The sequence below is a fragment of the Chionomys nivalis genome, chromosome 13 (assembly GCF_950005125.1).
Source record: "Chionomys nivalis chromosome 13, mChiNiv1.1, whole genome shotgun sequence".
NCBI classification, from domain to species: Eukaryota; Metazoa; Chordata; class Mammalia; order Rodentia; family Cricetidae; genus Chionomys; species Chionomys nivalis.
This window is the reverse complement of record NC_080098.1, coordinates 17,966,009-17,982,450: the sequence shown is the minus strand read 5'-3', so window position 1 is coordinate 17,982,450 and position 16,442 is coordinate 17,966,009. Positions and strand designations below refer to the sequence as shown.

The 16,442-nt window shown below is 41.1% G+C and overlaps 1 protein-coding gene across 6 annotated transcripts in view; it reads left to right on the top strand.

Moving 5' to 3' along the window:
• The window catches only part of Pter (phosphotriesterase related), a 62,941-nt gene that overhangs the window by 15,071 nt on the left and 31,428 nt on the right, over positions 1-16,442 (top strand). Inside the window, exon 1 of one of the 6 annotated variants that reach the window (XM_057787788.1) lies at positions 3,317-3,373. The exons of the other annotated variants lie outside the window; for them this stretch is intronic. The gene's annotated coding sequence lies outside the window, so the exon portion shown is untranslated. Of the gene's footprint in view, positions 1-3,316; positions 3,374-16,442 lie in introns of those variants that run through there. 6 annotated transcript variants of the gene reach the window in all.

Sequence of the window (16,442 nt, the reverse complement as noted above, 5' to 3'; positions counted from 1 at the left end):
TAGAATCCTGGACCTTTGAAATAGAGAGGATTCAGTTTTCACATCTGTAAAACAAAGACATGGAATTGAAGGACCCTCATGGTTCCTTTCAGCTTAAAAGCTCTTGGGCATATAGTATTTAACATTAACTGAAACTTCAACATCTTCATTGTAAACACAACTTTTTAAATATTTAATAAAAATATCCAATATTGTAGTTGCTTTAAAATCATTGATCTAAATTCAAAACCATACTTTGCTTGGATGGCATTTCAGCATCTGACATGTTTTGGCAGTAGATTTGTGATTTGACTTAAAATGACTTTTTATTCAAGAAACTGAGTAAAATTCTTAAAGTTACAGACATAAATCAAATCTCAAAAAAGAGATTAAAATTATAGTCCTTGGGTATTATGGCAATTTTGATAAACTGTATTTTAATCTGTAATTAAAGGAACTTTCTGCTTAATAATTGTTTAAAAATGAAGCTAAATAATTATGTCCAGTAATATTAATAAATGAATACATGATTTACAGGAACTTAGGAGGCAGTAATAGAAATGCACAAGATAGAATAATTTGCCCAATAAACCTTTCTCTTAAAGGTGTGTATGCGCGTGTGCACATGCAGGGAGACCAGAAAGGGGTGTTGGATCCCCTGAGCTGGAGTGAGGTACAGGTGGTTGTGAGTCTCCAGGCTCAGATGCTGGGTTTTTTAGGATCAGGATGCATTCTGCTGGGCCATCTGTAATCCCTGGAAAACCCTAACTCTGGTTTCTCCTCCCTCAGCTTCTCCAAGATCCTTCCCACCTCCCCACCTACCCAGCTCCATTTCCTTTCTTTCTCGCTTTCTTGATAAAACAAACACTTGTAGTACATCAAATGCTCGTCTTTCTTCCAAATTCGTTCCTGTATCAGGTGCCGTGTTCTCTTAGGATAAGCAGATTCTGCCACCTAATTTCTTTCCTGTACAATTGGTAGCATCCTTCTGGAAGCAGATCTTCTCTAAGCTTGTGGTTCCACAAATTCCCAGCCAGGTTTTGGGTTTTGTGTTCTCATTGTTGTGGTAACTTAGTACACACAGTCAGTCTTTAGGATGCTGCATCCATTTCATGTCAAAATGGTGCCATAAAGTTTCATTGCTTGTATCTCTGGTTTTTTTTAAAAGACCCTGGTGGTGAAAAAAAATATTGTCACAAAACAATAACGTTTTTTTTTTTCTTTTTGACTGAGGGCTTTATTTCCCTGGAAGCCACAATTTTCTCCTGGGACATTAGGGGGAGCTGGATTGAGTGAATGCTCTCAGTCTGATGAAACAGTAGCGGTTCTTAAGTTTCTTTATGAGAAATTAGTTGATTTATACAAGATTGTATATGACAGTGTGCATAAGTTTGTTCTTCATAGACTGAATTAGAGTCTATACCAGTATAGCAAGGGAAGAAGTAAAAGGAAGGACTTGTTCCATTTTCTAGTCTGCAATAATCCATTTTCCTGTTATTATAGCAAAACAACTGAAACTGGGTGATTTGTAAAAGAAATAAGTCTACATAGCTTGTAGTTTTAGAGGTTCAGGAGCATGACAACATACCCAATTAGTTTGGGCATGAATGCCCGTGATGGTCACATCATTTGGGTGACATGACATCATTCTAACAGGGAAAGATCTGTAGTCAGAGAGAAAGCCGGAGAGACTAGGAAGGGGCCAGACTTACTTGGTGACATAACCATCATATACAGATTAACCTGGATCCCAAGAGAACTCCTCACTTGGCCCCAAGGGCAGAATCCACAATAAGCCAATTCTTTTCACTAGATTCCATCTCTTAAGCTCTACACTCCTTACATTTCCATAGTAAGGACCAGGCTCCCAATCCTAGGGGTGTACATTTAAGCCACAACCAAACAATGCCGTAGGTTTTTCGATATCTAGTCTTATAATCAGCAACGTATCAACAACATAATCAATCCTACTCCTAACATAGCCCCTAACGACTAGAGAGAACCCATTCATCTCTCTGGAGCCGAAGTTAACAAGAGATAGAGGGAAGATAAGAACTACTCTAGACAGGGGAGTCACACAAGCTGCTTGTGCTGGTTAGTCCTGGTTGACAACTTGACTGGATTAAGTATTGCATAGGTGATTGGTGGAACACACTGCTGGAGATGTCTGTGAGGGACTTCCTGGAGACAGTACGTCTTACGTGCCTTGGCACAGTGAGCGGATTAATTCCTTGTAGGATTCATAATGTAATGGTGCTAAAGGGTGGTGGGAAAATGTAGGAAGTGAAACTGAGTGAGAAGTAACTTGAAGTTACAGTTTGCCCTGCCTCCTCCAGCGCCCCCCAGCACCATCAGTGCAGTATGGTGAAGAGTCACTCTCTGCCATGTACTTCTGCCGCCTTGATGATCTACCCAAGCATACAGGACCAAGAAACCATGAAGGAAGTTTTCTGAAATCAGGAGTCAAAATGAATCTCCACTCCTGTATATTCTTTTCCGTCTGGTATTTTGTTATAGGGAAAAGGGGTATTTAAGACCCTTCCCATAAGCAGTTACATGTCATGTACCACAACATGTTGGGATTCATGTCTTCTATTTCCTTTCCAAGAGCAAAATGATGTATATTTTCTTTGGCACACATTTTAGGTCTTTTTCTTTTTTTAATAAATGTTGGTCGACTCTGAAAAGACAAACCTCAGAGGTCATGGGTGTGATACTATTTTTGAAGGTCTCCCAGGGGATGCTTCCAGAGGCCACAGCAGTGTGTTCTGCCTTCAGTGAAAATGAACTGTAGTTCCTCACCCTTGTCTGAACAGGAGCTCCGTCCCCTCATTGCTGAAATGGGAGCAATAATCAGTGGATTTCATCTCAGAGCACATCCTGCGGTCTAGTCTTCCACTGCTGGGTCCTTTTCGATGACTCACCTCCGTCCCTTGCCTGCTTGTCCTGGACATTAAGAGACTTAATTAAAGTGTGCAGAGTGTCTTAAGGTCTTCAGGGAAAGACCTGAAATTATTATTATTATAAATAACTATTTTGATGCTCAGTGATCTCTTGAAGGTAATGAAACTAGCTCTATAGAAAACTGGAGCTATAACCCAGGGTTTTATGAAAATACATTCATTTGGACAGTGCTATATAAATGACTGGGTTTTAAGAATTCAGAGTTGGATTGCTGGGGTCTTTTTGGTCTTTCTAAGTGATTTAACTTTTGTCATCACTAAGTGATATGTTTCAGAGATCAGCTAAGTATTCAAGTAATGCTGGTTTGAGTCAGCTTGCAAGACTTAGCAGTTTGTTCTCATATGGTAATCTTTTTAACACTTTTCCCTACTACAGGAAAAAGAAGAGAGTGCTTGTCCAAGTTGGAATCTACCCTGAAATGTCTCTTGAGGTACAAAGACAGATCCTTTCGTTTCTTTTCCTAACTCTTCACTCTTGAGTTCCTCTCTCCAGGGTTTGGTCCATGCCCTGCACTGCCCGTTCAGTTATCACTCTAATGCAGGGCTCATTTTGGGCCATGCCTATGTGTCATTGTGCTTCATAATGATCTAGTCATGCAGTCCATGCATGAGGCCTTCCAGGATGCTTGCAAGTCCTAATATGCCTTTTCTTGCCCATGTCAGGTTCCTTCTCCTACTCCAGGAATCCTTCTTGGTATTTTTCATGTTGGCGATTGCTGCCCAGGCATGCCCAACAGGATGTCTGCCTTGCACCTCTTTCCTGGTGTCGCCATTATCCATGATCTCATGAATATCTTGTCAATATGGAAAACCAACTGACCTCTCATTGGTGTTCACCATGTGCTAACACTGTGTCATGGGTGCTGTGGCTTCCTAGTTTGTCACCTTTTCATCTTCATTTTCCTTAATATCGTCCACTGAACATGGCAGATCCTTGGCAAACATCAACTACATTGAGTTGAAATGTATTCAGGTAAAAATTGTGTGGCCCTGAAAATCTTGGCTTCCTCATGTTGTCTTCCTGTATCTTCTGAACTTAGATGTCAAGGTGTCTGATATAAATTATAGCACAGTTTCCTGTCTTAAGACTAGTAATGATGGGTTCCAGGGCTACATGGCAGCACAATACTAAGGAGAGCATATGCCTAAAATGCATTCCATAGCAATGGAACTGAAGGATGGAAAACACAAGACTAAATATTAGTTCTCTGGTTATTGAGTGCCTGTTAGCTGTCAATCACAGTAATAGCTCAGCATTGGCATCTACATCTCTGAGAGCAGAAATCAACTCTTGTAGTTAATAGTAAAACTAGTTTCTCCCCTTCTTCAAGCGTGCTATGTTGGTTGTCCCACAACTGTCCAGTTAAAAAGTAGCCAGGCTACCAGATCGAGAGGACAAGGGCTAGAAGAAGGCTGACACCATCTCTAATGTGCCCTGCTCTGTCTCTTGGACCTTTTTCTGTATAACTACCCTGCTGTTGTTTTGTTTTGTTTGTCTTTGTATTTTTTTTTTCCTTTTTACACTAAATAGGCTCAGCCTAACTGTCTAAAACCATGTAGCTGTCACTGGTTGCTTATTAAACTCTAAATTAGCTAAGCAGAGTAGCAAATCTCAAGCCTTTTTAATCTCAACTTCAAATTAAAGGATGTGGGAAGAATTTATAGGAAGTATCTTTTAATACACAGTTGTGCAATTGAAGCTGTGCTTCAAGGAAGACTTTAAAAATTAAACTGCCTTTAAAAAGATACTACCGTGGATGGTCTAGACTCAATATGTTGAAAAACATGAATTGAGGGGCATTTGAGAGATGGCTCAGTCAGTAAAGTGCTTGCCGTGCAAACACGAGGTCCCAAGTTCACACCCAAGCACCCACATAAAAAAGTCAGGCAGTAGCATAGACATGTAGTCACAGTATTGGAGATGTGGGGACAGACAGATCCCCAAGGCATACTTGCCAGCCATTCTTGCCTAATCAGTGAGCCTCAGCTTCAGTGAGAGACCCAGTCTCAAAGACGAAGGTAAAACATAATGGAGGAAGACCAGCAGCATCAGCCACTGCCGCCAAATGCACGTGTGCGCATACCCACCCCCGTGTGCGCATACCCACCCCCGTGTGCGCATACCCACCCCCGTGTGCGCATACCCACCCCCGTGTGCGCATACCCACCCCCGTGTGCGCATACCCACTCCCGTGTGCGCATACCCACCCCCGTGTACGCATACCCACCCCCGTGTACGCATACCCACCCCCGTCCACATCCACACAAGAAACATAAGCCTGAGTCACTGCTTCATTTTTCTCTCGGTAAAATCATCACGGTGGCCAGGCCTCGCCGCTGTGACTTTACTTGGTGTTCGTGCTTTTCTGGTTTACAGTTGGCTTTCACCAACTTAGTTGGGAGTCGGGATGAAGTCACTTGCTGTTATTTTTAAGTGTACAAAAGTCATGTATCCCCATATAGTATTGTGTGGGGCACAGAAGAAGAAGCTAGAAAGTTGTGTTCACTGTCTTCCAAGCCTGGAGTGTGGAGATACAGGCAAATTGAAGAAACAAACCTGGTTTTCAAATCTGTCACCCAGAAACTGGTGGAAAACATTTTCCTTGCTTTTAAATATTTTTTGACATTATGATTCAGGAAAATAATGTAATTCTCAACAAAGAGAATCTATTACCTGAGATTTATCTATTGTTCGAGTTATATTAAATACTCATTAAAAAGTGTGATGTTTTATTAACAGCTTTTAACATCTGAGGACTATATATTTATGTTGGAGTTTTTATTTATTTATTTGGTGCTTTTGTTTTGTTTTGTCTTCTTTATTTTGAGATAGGGTATATTTGGTGCAGGTATAGCTCAGGCTGGCCTAGAGCTGATGATGTTGCCAAGCTGGTTTCAAACTCCAGACCTTGTCTCACCTAACTGTTAGGATTAAAAACCATCACAGTCAGCTTACAACACCTTTTTTCTGATCCTAAGTCTATATCTATTCATATTTTTTTTATTTGGGCTTTAATAAAATTTTTTTCCTTATGTTTCCTTAATGTAAGCCATTTCTAGACTACAGCTTGGTTATAGCAAAATCATCTTGATACCAATTGCTCCTGTGTGCAGGCACTGAAGAGAGATGAGGACAGATAAGATATAGATATGAATGCAGAGGTCAACATACAATAGAAAAATAAAACAGAAGTACATTGTTGAGATGTTATCCTAGTACCTAAAACCAGCACACTACCCAGATTGCTTGAACAATGTGAAGAAATATCAGAGAAGCTTTTGATTAGAAACAACGCCCAACCCCTGTTGTAAAGGTCAGGCAGGCTAACCAGGAAGGATGACAGATATGAATGAGCTGAGTTTACAAATTGATTTGAAAGAGGGAGACAAACACTTAAAACATCGAACCAGGTGAGAATTTGTGAAGTCCAAAGGCAAGCAGGTAGCTTAGGGAGTTTAGGGTTGGTGACCAGAGCATAGATATGGGCTGCAGGTGGGGAAACTATCAAACTCTAGATTAGGATTTATTTGGGGGCCTGGAGAGATGGATCAGTGGTTAAGAGCACTTGCTGTTCTTTCATGGGACCAGAGTTTAACTCCCAGCACCCATATTAAGCAACACAGCTGTCTCTAACTTTAGTTTAGGGGATCTGATGTCCTTTTCTGACTTCTGTAAACAACTGCACACACACACACACATACACACAAACACGCACACACACACAGTAAAGAAAGTCTATTTTAAGAGACTTGTTTTTAAAGTTAGCAGGACTCAGGCAGAGAATGGTATGTGTTTGCATTCCAGAAAGCTTGACGAGATGGGCCGCAAAGATGGGAAAGCCATCAAAGGCTCTCACCTTAGTCCATGCCTAATGTGACGTGATGCTGGCTCCCACTGGGATAGATTTCCTACAGCAAGATTAGGAGGAAAGGATGAATTAAAACCAGTTACCTATGCATTCATAGGCGTGGTATCAGAGAGGATGTAGACATGTAAACTGTATGGGGGCTAACTCTGAATACCGTGTAAGTACCAAGGGCTGCATTTGACACAGAATGATCATTTGGTAAGGCTGCTACGGTGTTCATCATAGGCTAACCTCTGGTTAACTATGAGCAAACTTTCTGTGAACTACTCTTCAGAATTAATACCGCCATTCTTCAAAATGGGCCCTAATTCATCTGGCCAGCCCTGGAGCAAATTTCTTCAATTTCTTTGGCCTCACTTTCCTCTTGTCACAGCAACCCGGAAGCATTAGCAATAGTTAACTAAAGAGAAGTAATGGGCTTGTAAGGGCGCTTGACTCTTGGAAGGAACTCTGTAAACATGGCAGAGAAAATGGAGAGGAGTCACTGCTGTTGTCTCTTGGCATCTGCGTGAGGATAGAAGCCTCTCTTGCATTTCATCAAATCTCCCGTTCTCTGTCTGCTTAGTACATAGTGGGTGATAAATATATCTTTATCAACTCTCCAACAACTGTTCCTTTATCATTCTTTTTGTTTTTCTGCTCATCTATCAAGGGTGCCTCATCCTTAGGCAAGGTGCTCTCTGTGGTCCTTGTCTTGACTTGAGATTTTTCTTGCTTGGTTTCTCTTTTTCATTTACACTTGATCTTTTCTAATAATTTTGTTCGAAAATATCTCCTTAACAGCCCCCCCATTTCTACTGTTAGGTCCACACAGGAGTGTATTCAAGTAGAATCATGGCTCCTGATTGAGTTGATTGTGATATAAGAAAAAAATAATATGGAAATTAAAAAATAGCTTCAGAAAAGTGATGGTGGTCTATATTAGAGTCAGAAATTGATTAAAATGTGTGATAAACAAGTTAAAACTATTTTTTATCATCTGTCCTTTAGAAGAAAAAGAAAGAATTCTCACAGCCTTGGATATTTTCCAAATTTGTGATTAGGCTCCAGAATTTGCACCCTGAGTCTCAGACTTTCATGTCAAGCTGATTCCAAGGTCAGTCTACTGACCTTGGAATACTCAGTGAAACCACTTGAGTTTAATCAGACTGACCCACAGCCACTGGAAAGGTCTGGATTCGGTGTGAAATATTGCATAAGAGACAATACAGAACATCAGGCAAGAATGGCTCTTGGGATCATTTATCACTGTCGGCCTTTGGTTTATGTTGGCGGTTAAACTGTTTGATTTTTACATGTGATTTTAGTATAGGTGTTGATCTTTTCCCGTTTTATTTTCTTTTACTGATTATAAATATAAAAAATAAACATAAAAAGCTAGGGAAAATTTTGTTGTTTTGAGAAAAATATGAACTATCTTTGTTTATTCTACGAGCCTACAGTCAACACAGTATTTCAGTATGTCTAGTTTTAAGTTCTCATGCAGATGCATACACTGGGCATGCATTTATCATACTTAGTACCATTTGTTTTGCCCTTTCATATTACAGTACGATCATCTTTCTAAGTGAGTAAGTATTCTTTGAAAATGTGGACTGAGGAGATGTCTCAGTGATGACATTGCTAACTGTACAAGCATGAGGCTCAGAGTTCAGATCCCAAGTCCTATGTAAATGCTGGGTAGACATGGTAGACCACTTTTTAATTCTGGTCTCAGAAAAAAAAAGAGATGGAGCAAGTTAGTGAGACTAGCTATGTCTGTGACCTCTGGATTTGACTGGGAGACCTTGTTTTAGAAAATAAGGTAGAAGAGTAATAGAGAATGACTATTGACTTTGAGCCTACACATGTACATGCACATACATTACACGAGTGTGCACTCACACACTTGTGCCTACACATGTACATGTACATGCACATACATTACACGAGTGTGCACTCACACACTTGTGCCTACACATGTACATGCACATACATTACACGAATGTGCACTCACATACTTGTGCCTACACATATGCATACCCATGCACATACCACACCAAACACACATACACACACACACACACAGAAAATACTGTTTGAAAATTTTTTCACTGATTATACAAAATTCCATAGTATATATCACCATTCTCTTCTAAGGTATTTTTGTTGCTTTTAAAAAATACATTTATTTAATGTGTATGTGTGCCTGACTATGTGTCTAATGTTCACTCAGTGCCTAGAGAGGAAAGAAGAGGCTTAGAAGTTACAAGCAGTTGTGAGTCTCCCTAGGCTGGAGCTGGGAACAGAGCAGGGTCTTCTGCAAGAATCCCCAGTGCACTTAACCACTACTTCATTTCCTCTGCTCTCAAGACCTTGGTGCTGTTCTAGATAATGACAGAATGAAATCATTGTATGACAATGTTTTGCATGTGCCTAGACATCTCCTTAAAACAGATTCCTAACATCAGAGTAACACATTTCGGACCGTGATTTAGCTAATATTGCCTAAGTGCTTTTCTTTGAATCTGAGGAGCTTTCACTTCTGAGGCATTCAGAAAGAGGGACTGTGGCATTCCTGCCTTCATTGTGGTGGTGTTTATCATCATAAACTACTCAATGAAATGGCAGATTTGTTGTGACTGTCACCCAAGGGGACGTTTCTGAAGGAACCCTGCAGCGTCAGCACTTCTGCCAACTCGTAAGGACTAAGTTACCATTTCCAATATACTGCTTTTTTCTGATGAGTGGAGCGAGATTCTACCCATGGAAACTACTGGCAGTCATTTGGTGCTGCTGATGATGATAAAAGTTAGGATCTTATAATGACAGACTTTTAAACAACTTTGTACATTACACAGTACGTTTTATTTCTTTGTGTGTGCATACATGTATCACAGCGCACAAGTGGAGTTCAGAGGACAATGTTTAGAAATCTGATATCTCCTACCTCACGAGCCCCAGAGATCAGCTGGGGGACATGAAGTTTGGCAGCAAGTGGCTTTCTTTGCTGAGCCTCCTCAGTGATCTGTATCTTTATTCTTTAGAAATGTTCACAGCAAACTGAAATGGCCTAGCCTTTCCTCCTGTCATGTTTGGAGTCTTAACTGGTGGCGACAATCCCAAATAAATGTCCTTATCTATCAATGGAACATTGGGACAGCTATTTGAAATAAAGAGGGGGGATTTACATAGTGTCGTACCCCTCCTTGAAAGTTGTTTGTAATATAGCATGTCTCTTAAAAACTACAACAATGTTTTTATATGTTCATACTATTCAAAATTGTCCAGTCAGTGCAACCCCTTTCAAAATAGACATGGACCTTAAAAAAGGTGTCTCTAAAAAAAGACCAATTACCAAAACAGTCCTGAACAAAAAGAGCAAAGCAGGAGGCATTACACTGCTTGGTTTCATACAGTACAAAACCACAGTAATTACAGTGGCATGTACTCGCATACAGCAGACAAACAGACCACTGTGAGAGCCTGCCTGGAAGCCCACGCGTCCACAGCCAGCTGCTCTTCCTCAAGGCTGCTGAGAGTGTGTACTGGGGAAAAGAAAGTCTTCTGTAAATGGTGCTGTGAGAACCAGATGCCCCTGTAGAGGAGTCAGAGTGGATCCCTCTCTCCCCTCATTCAAAGAGCACCCGGAAATGTAAGGCCTGAAATTAGGAAATACAGGGAAATTCTTCAGGATACTGAAATAGGAGGACATTTTTTTTTATTACATTCCAAAAGCACAGAACAAACGCAAACATTTACAAGTGGGTTGACATCATTTTCATAGCAAAGGAAACTTATCAGCATAAGAAAGAGAAAGTTTATTTAAAAGGAGAACGTATTTGAAAGCTGTGTGTCTGATAGGGGTTGATACCCAGAATGTATAAGGAACTGAACATGGGAAAGATTTGATTGAAAGTGTGTGCTAGAACTCAACTGGAATTTCTCAAAACGTGATGTGCAAGTTGCTAATAGATACATGAAAAAATGTCTCCTAATTACTAATCCTCGGGGAAATACAAGTGAATTATAATAAAGTACTACCTCTCTCCAATGAGAATACCTATTATCAAAAAGACCGAACAAGAGCTGGCAAGGATGGGGAGGAAAGGGGGCTCTTGTTTACTGTTGGTGAAATAGAAATTAGTCAACCATGATGGAAAACACACGAGTAAACCCAAGACTAGAATGAACATTCATCTTACCATTGGGCACATATTCAATGAAAGTTAAGTCAAGATGTCAGAGCCATCTCAGTACCCCATCTTTCTGGCAGCACTATTTGTAATAAGTGAGATACAGAAACAACCTAAGTGATCAATGGATGAAGGAAAGTCCTAAGTACCCAGATGTATGTGGACATTCAGTGAAACTCACACACGCAAGCCCAGAAGAATCAGAGGACTAGCCAGGCATTGAAAGGAGCCAATCCCTGTCCTTTGTGTCAACAGAGGTGGAGCCATTATGTTAAAGCCAAGAGCAAGGACAAACGCCACTAGATCTCACTTGTATATAGGATATAAAGGAATAGATCTCGTGGAAGTTGAGATTAGAAGGGTGGTCACCATAGACTGGGGAGACTAGAGGGAAGGAAACACACTGATATTGAAGTCTAGGCTACAGTGAGATGAGGTCCAGAAGCTGTGGGTGCCATTGCATAACAGTGTGATTGAGACAGCAGAATCTAATGTGTGTTTCAAGAGCTTGAAAAAAAGGATCTTGACATTTTCACCATAAAGAAATTAGAAAGTGTTACTGATTTAGATACTAAGCTGATTTAGATAGTATGCAATGGACAGATCTCTCAAACTCTTAGATGGCACTGCATTGATGTCTGTATTTTATGGTTTTTAATTTTAAAAATATTTTATGTATTTGAGTGTTTTGCCTGCATGGATGTATGTGTGGCACATGTGTACCTGGTGCCCAAGAAGGTCAGATGATGGCACCAAATCTCCTGGAAGTAGAGTTACAGATGGTCATGAGCCACCATACAGGTGCTAAGAACTAAAGCCCAGGCTCTCTGCAAGAATAAAGTATTCTTAATTGCTGAAATATGTTTGCAGTCCCCCATTTCTATTTTTAATGTAATTTGCAATATTTAAAATTGATATAACACAAGCAAAACTGTACAAAGCTAACCTTTTCTATCAATGGGATGGCATAAGAATTGAATAACAAAAATACTTATCAGAAAAGATATCCCACCCCTTTTCCACATCCAGCATTCAACTAATCTTCTTTATTAGTAGGAAAAATTTATAAATATGACTTAATTTGAATAACATTTTTATTCTTCTGATTTGAAATATTTTCCAACTCTTTCGTTGATATGTCTTGGTTTTTGCAACAAGCTTTTGCTGTGCAACCCAGGTTGCCCTCAGTCTCGTCAGAGCTGGAATTCTTGATATGTAGCTTGATTAAACCTTTTTAAAATTTACTTATTCAGCATTGCCCTCCACATATGTTATCTCTTGCAGAATGGCATGCTCCCTGTCTCCATCCGTGTGGTGTACAGGAACAAAGTATCACAGACTTTCTGTATTATACGACAGAAATGCAGTCTCACATGCGACCTCATAGTACTAGAAGCCTAAAGTATAAAACAGTCCTTGCGGATTTTTATCTTCTTTGTGGATCATAAAAGGCCTATCATCTTGTTCTGTCTCTACATGGTAACGGGGGCAATGAAGCTCGGAAATCAACTGGTCTCGTTACAGAGGACTCTGCTTCCATGATCACAATTTCCTACCGCCACCACTAGTGATGAGGATTCCATTTTACAATTGGGCCTGGGGAAAGATGCAAGGTTCGGTCCACAGTGATACTTTAAACCAGAGGCTTCAAACAATAGCCGCTTTATTATCTCCCACAACTCTCTAGGTGTACCGTGCCCTACTGAGTCATGTGGAGCTGAGCTTGCAGTCCTTTGGGATCTCTGTGGAACAAAAACATTGAAGGTGGCCATGCAGCTTCCTGGTACCTCCACAGGGCTGAGTTCACAGGGACTGCATGGCTGGGAGCCTCCTCTTGCCACATGCTCTCAGGACCGCTCCTTCACATGCAAGCATAGTCGCCTTATGCTGGAGCTCGGGTCCCCAAAGCCCAAAGGGAGTGGCTGCTTCGGAAGATTTTATCTCAGATTGCCATCCCATTGGTCCATCACTTGGCTATATTGTTTTGGTTGCAGTGGGTGGCAGGTGAGCTCTGGTTCAGGGGGCCTGGGGACCACACAGGAGTGGTGACGTCGGGAGGCATGCTCACTGTAGGCCATCTGTGAAGACTAACACACTGTATTACGTCCATTCATTTTAATCGGCGTTTCTAGTCACAGTTCCCGGTGGCTAACGAGGACCTCCCGCGGCTTTAATCGCTTTGGTGGGCATTTCCAAAAACCTAATGAGCTCCGATGTCAATCGCAGTAGTCAATCTACTTTTAACAATCCCGGGTCTCAAGTGCAGGAATTCATTTATAAGCAAATTAGAGCCTCGTTTTGATTCATAAACTTCAACCCCCTATTGTTAGTTTTTTAAAAAGAACAAGTTCAGGTCCATTTGGCTGTGGGTACTAAGCAAATATTTGGGAAATAATTCAAAGTTCGTAATAATTCCAAACATTTAGACGGTGCTTTATAATTTGGATAGTGCTTTGGGGTATTCTCTTCCTTGTCTTTACCTTTTGATCTTTGTGGTAGTTCAGGGGAATGGTGGAGTTTTCAAGTGAGGAAAATAGCTCATCAGAAGCTGTTAAGTTTTCTTCAGAGAAGAAACGTGTGAGCCGAACCCCATTCTCCTGGTGTTCTCTTAAATGTTGAAGGGCCTGAACCTGAACCTGAAAACCATCTTCCTACACTGTGTGTGTGTTGGGGGGGGGGGGTGTATAAATACATATATTTTAAGGTAGTACCCTTAATGAATAAACTTTGAAACTTGGACTGCATTGGTAATTCATCTTTCCAACCCCTCATTTCACAGTTAGGAAATCAGATTCAGATTGGTTACGCCACTTACCTAAAGTGATACCATTATTTAGTGGAACAGCCGAGAACAGCAGACTCTGAAACCTGCTGTTCTTCCAGCTTCATTTGCGCCCTTCAAGGACAGATTTCTCAGTAAAATTCTGGGAAGATGCTGGGCATGATGGATAATTTCTATAATCCTAGCACTCAGGATACTGAGACAGGAAGATACCCATGAGTTCAGGAGCAGTCTAGGCTTCATAATGAGTTTTAGGCAAGTCTGGGGTACTAAAATTCTGTCTTGGAAAACAAAAGAAAGAAGAACAAAAAAAAAAAGAAGAAGAAGAAGGAAGGAAGGAAGAAGAGAGAGAGATTAACACATTTCAGATACTAATTTGTGGTTTCCAGGAATTAAATATAAACACTTTAGTTCTCTATTGACTGAATACAGGTCAAAACTGGCTTTAATATTTGTTCAGATTATTTCAACTTCTGGGTAACAACCTCTTGCTGCAAAAGGCACCTCTATATATAAAAATCTGAGGGCTAAATTTAATGCAGAGATTTTTTTCTTTCCTTCTTGTGTGTGTGTGTGTATGTGTGCGTGCGCACGTGCACAGGTACGCACACACACTTGAGAAGCACAGCAAGGGCATTATGGCCTTCTGTGTGCAGCTCCCAGTATGAAATATGCTCTGTGATGTAAATAAAGTATAACTGGCCTGTCTGGTGACTGGTGCATGGTTTGCTTTCAGGACTCCAGTTAATATTGAAATCAAAGCATTTCCCCGGTATCCTCCCAGCATCCATGGTGGGGCCTGCTTCTGAAGGAAGGCCGTAAGTTGAGACTGCTAGGCAGTATGGACCGTTCCATCTCCCCAGACTCTAGGATGTCACTGGTGCACATTACATTTTGTTTTGAATTAAGTAAAGACACGACTTTTTCCCCGCTTCCTCCTCTCCTCTTCTATTGCCCTCCCCGCCCCACTTCTCCCCTTTTCATGTTGTCTTCTTCATAATAAGGGCATGGCTTTAGTTGTTTCACTAAGCAGCGAGCTAACAAAAACAAGGCAGTTACCACAGTCTGTGATAGGAAGAGTTGGCCCAGTGGCCTACTTTGATGAACCTAGGGTCATTTAGGCCCCAAGCCACATCCTCAGCCATGCACCCTGATATGCTTCCAGCTTTCATAATATTTCTACATTGTCTGTCAACTCTTTAAGTCTAAAGGTTGCCAAAAGATGAGCTCGTGAGTGAAGTCGTTTTTGCCCGGTTATTACATATACGCTGTCCTTTCGTCCCGGAACCATTTTGTTTCATGTAGGCTGAAGAATGTACTGATTTCCATTTACATCCTTGTATATCTGATAGCATCTCTTTCCCTTCCCCGCCCCCCACCTCCCATACTGAACGTGATACCCAGGCCCCATTCTTCTGCATGTTAAGCAAGGGCTCTACCATTGAGTTACCTCTCTAGCCCTTTTTGATTGTTAGTTTGAGACAGAGTCTCACTAAACAAGCTGGCCTCGAACTCACGCTGCAGTCCAGACAGGCCTTGAACTTAGGATCCTCTTGCCTCAGCCTCCTGAGTAACTGAGATAGCAGGCTCGTGTCGCCATGCCCTGCTCTATCTCTCCTTATTTGAGCATCACTACATGGGCTAGAGAAAAGGCAAGGGTTATGTGCAAGATGGAGTCCTGGGGTCGCCATTATACAACAGCCAGATCCGCACTGTTTGGGAGAGGCTGTGTCACAGATCTGAACCTTTAAATGGTGGAAGTATTCAAACAAGCTTTAAAAAATATTATATAGCTGTTAAAATATTTTTATCACAAATCAAATGTCAGCTTTAAGTGCAGTGTTTATAGAGTACTGCTGTACTGTGATGTAACACATAAAAAATAGAAGTGTTGATATATTTGGGCCATTTATTTGCAGGGTATTTTTTTAGTCCTAGCAAGTCCGGTTAGAAAGTCCCATCTGCTCTTCTGCTTTTTTGCCATCTTAACTGGTGTCACTTCAGACCAAGCCACCGTCTGATTTTTTTTTTCTTTCGGCATTATAGCAATACGTACAGGTCTCTTCAGGGACATGGCCTTGGTTCCATCTCTTCTACCTCATCAGTAAGGGTTTATTCATGGAGAAAAATGAGGAAAATGCAGCAAAGGGGTTTATAAAAGACACTAGACCTTTCACTGTTGTGAGGGAGCTCAGGACAGGAAGTTTTAAATCATCTCAGTAAAAAAGTCAGTTTGCCAGTTTGACCATTATATCTCAATTGAAGTACTAGTGGCTTCAGTGAGCTCTAGGGCTGGCACACCAGTGTAGAAACAGAGCAAGGTATGATGCCTACAGCATGCAGAGGATGTATATTTAAGAGTTCCCTCTTGTCTGTACGAAGTTTCCAGACTTCTGGATGTCCTTTCTCCTCTGAAATGTGAGATTACCAGTGCTCATGACTTTTCACACCAATGTGGCAAACTAAGGCATAAATCACCCAAAAGGGCAAAGGAGAGCATTAGTTGTGACTCATTGTTTCAGAGAGCTCAATCCACATAGCCCCTGGAATCTTGATTTGGCTCCAAGGTAGTGCTGACCATCATGGCTGAGGGAAAAGTGTGCCAGAGGAGGCTGTTCGTCTTATTGTGGCCGGGAAGCACACAGGTCCAGTTATGGGAAGGGGACAGGATAAG